Below are 2,941 nucleotides of genomic sequence, written 5' to 3'. Positions count from 1 at the left end.
CTCTTTTTTGGAAATCAAAATATGGTCACCCTATTGTAAGTCAGCCAACGTGGTTGTGTTAGTCACTCTGGCACGAACAGCACGCCCAAGCTGATCCCACAAGTGTTCATTGGGGTCAGCTGCAGTCAGTCAGCTGCGTGCAGTCTGTTCTGGATTGTCTGGGCAGAGAGCCGTTGGCCATATTGCCCTGCAAACCTTGACTGCAAATCTCTAGAAGACTGCCTATGGCTCCTAAGTGCTGACAGGATGAAGAAACAGTCTTCTTGGGGTGCCATCTTCTTGGGACGCCCACTGTCATGAAACTTGGCCTTCACTTTGCGGATGGTACTAGGGCTCACTCCAAATAATTCCGCAACTTGGTTTTGCACCAGCTTGAATTTGCCCTATCGCACAGGCCCCATCCAGACCAGTCAAACATGGCATGCCGATTCTTGGAGTGGACACCAACTGACCACTGTAGCAGGGCTCATGCTCACAGGTGCTGATAATTAGGTGCCAATCAGGCACCTGATGGTACCAGAAGCTCAAAACAAGAATCAATAGCAACAGCGAAAAAAAGCTGTTTGGCACTGGCAGAGAAGATATGGCAATTTTTTCATGGGCACAACCCACATACTCAGCTCTGCTGCTCATCCCACAAATGCATGTTCCTTATAAATGTGGCACCGTTCAAAAGGGAAATACACAGGCTTTCCAACAGTATAAGATTTATTGCCAAGAAGCATCATTACAACAAAGAAATAATCTAGAAAACACAAATTTCCTTACTTTTTGTGCTTAGTGAAAAAATGAAAACAACAACAACATAGAAATGTCTTCTTAATTGTGTAACAGTTATTGGGAGAGAAGTTTAGGACCACATCAGTATAAATGCACATACTACCATGCAAATATGTTTAGTTTTTCATACCTTGACTGGGTGGATGTCTCATACTGACTATTTCCCATATTTCTGTCTTTGACAGCATCCTGATGGAATAAAAAAATGAATAACATTTAGAACCCTGTCTATATATTAAGCTGTATTTTTTAAAATTAGTCTGACATACAATGTGTCATCCATATCAAAACAGCCAAGTATTATGTTGTCTTTTGGAGTGACTCCCTCCATAGGTGGGGTGAGATCACAAGTAATTATTGGTGTTGCATTTACAGAAATTTGCAGCTCTCTTTGCTGCCCTTCCCACATACAGAGTAAGAAGAATTATAAGAGGGTGGATTTTGCTATTAACCACCACAGTTTTAAGATTGTGATAGAAAGTGCAGACCTGATCCTTGGAAGAGTTTGATGAATCAGTGAATATTACTGAGCCACTTGTACCCGTTGACATGCTGTGTGATGATGAAAGAGAATCCCTAGAAGAATATAATACGATGCATGAATACAGCCTTTTCAGTATTAAGCTCTGCAATCTTTTTCAATACTAGGGTCAATAGGTGCCTTACAGTGAAGTTGGTGTTGACAACCCCGTTGGTGCATCATCTTCAGACGTCGTTGACCTTAACGGCATCTACAGTTTACAATAAGTTGTTACAATATAACAAATACAATGATGTACTGTCCTGTAGCCCTCTTATAAAATAATGTGAAATAATACTGGTCATGTTGTGTCATTTTTTACCTTAGTCTATCCATTCTTTCTTTTTCATCTTGTTGAACCACAAATACTGACCCAAATTAAACTTTTTTGTTGTTACAATGCTGCTTTAGCCTCCCACAGTCTGTAACTTTGTGTGTGAATTTGATGAAGACTTTATTTCATTTCTCTTTAACTGTTTTTGAGCATAGTGCACCTTGCTGGGCAACGAGTGTGGCATCTTGATCTTTTCTTTTAAGCATTTTACAAATCTTGAAGTGTTAAATGCTCTTTGTTCTATTGACCCAAAAAAGTCCACTGGGGCTGATCAGTTAGAACCAAGACTGTTATTATCAGCACTTCCACGTGTAATTGCTTTTTAAGTTATCTCAGTGGTAGAACACAAGCTGTTGCGGCCGATGGCTATCAGTCCAGCTTCATGTGTGTTAATTAAGGCGTGACACAGGGTGCTATTTTGGGTCCACTTTTATTCACAATATTTAATAATGAATTGGGTGTTAAAGTTAGAAACAGTAAAATTCATCTGTATGCGGACGATGCCATTTTATATGCAACAGCACTCTCTGTTGCCCAGGCACAATAACTTGTATCCTGATTTCTGTGCTGTAAAGCAAACTTTAATTGTTTATTTTATTTGTTTACCGGTAATTTAATTCTAAATTACTGTTAAACTCAGGTAAAACCACATGCATGCGATTCTCTGTAAAAATGACAAACAGTTCAACTGAAGTGACTATTACTTGCCTTAATGGCACACTGATTGAAAGAGTATCCTCTTACAAATATCATGGGTTCTGGCTCAATGACAAGCTGTGTTTTAAATAACATACTAATGAACCGAAGTCCTTAAAAGCAAAACTGGCATTTTTTTTTCATAGAAATAAGGCATGTATAGAGTGTGCCAGGGCTGACGTCAAAACCCGGAAGTTTAGTATCACGCTGGTTCCCGGAAGAGAAAGTGAATGTGATTTTTGCATTGCGTTTTGGATTTTGTCAGAAAATAAGCTCTGTGGTTAACACAAGTTTATGATACTTACAGGTTTTGTTCAGCGAGATAATCTTCACATATGAACACCTCTCATACCACATTTAAAGCTTAAAGGGCCAGTGTGTAATATTTGGCATGGTTTACTGTCAAATCTGAATCTGAATCTGAATATTCTACCCATTAATATGTTTATATAAGTGTATAATCGCTATAAAATAAAATTCGTTTAGTTTTCGTAGCCTTATAATTATGCTTTTATATATGTATATATATAGCAAGGGCCTTGCTTTAGAGAGGTCGCCATCTTGCGCCACCATGTATTTACGGCAGACCGAGCGGACAATCCAGCCAGCCA

At 39.1% G+C, this 2,941-nt stretch overlaps 1 long non-coding RNA gene across 1 annotated transcript; it reads right to left on the bottom strand.

Moving 5' to 3' along the window:
* Window positions 1-905: 905 nt before the first annotated feature.
* On the bottom strand, window positions 906-2,532 carry LOC126387202 (uncharacterized). The gene is made up of 3 exons (XR_007569614.1): window positions 1,447-2,532; window positions 1,269-1,356; window positions 906-969 (listed from the first exon to the last, which is right to left on the bottom strand). It is a non-coding gene; the product is annotated as an uncharacterized LOC126387202 (long non-coding RNA).
* Window positions 2,533-2,941: the final 409 nt, after the last annotated feature.

Source organism: Epinephelus moara, unplaced genomic scaffold, assembly GCF_006386435.1.
Source record: "Epinephelus moara isolate mb unplaced genomic scaffold, YSFRI_EMoa_1.0 scaffold2771, whole genome shotgun sequence".
Taxonomy (NCBI): domain Eukaryota; kingdom Metazoa; phylum Chordata; class Actinopteri; order Perciformes; family Serranidae; genus Epinephelus; species Epinephelus moara.
The sequence above is the reverse complement of the archived record's forward strand: the minus strand, read 5'-3'. Positions and strand labels throughout refer to the sequence as shown.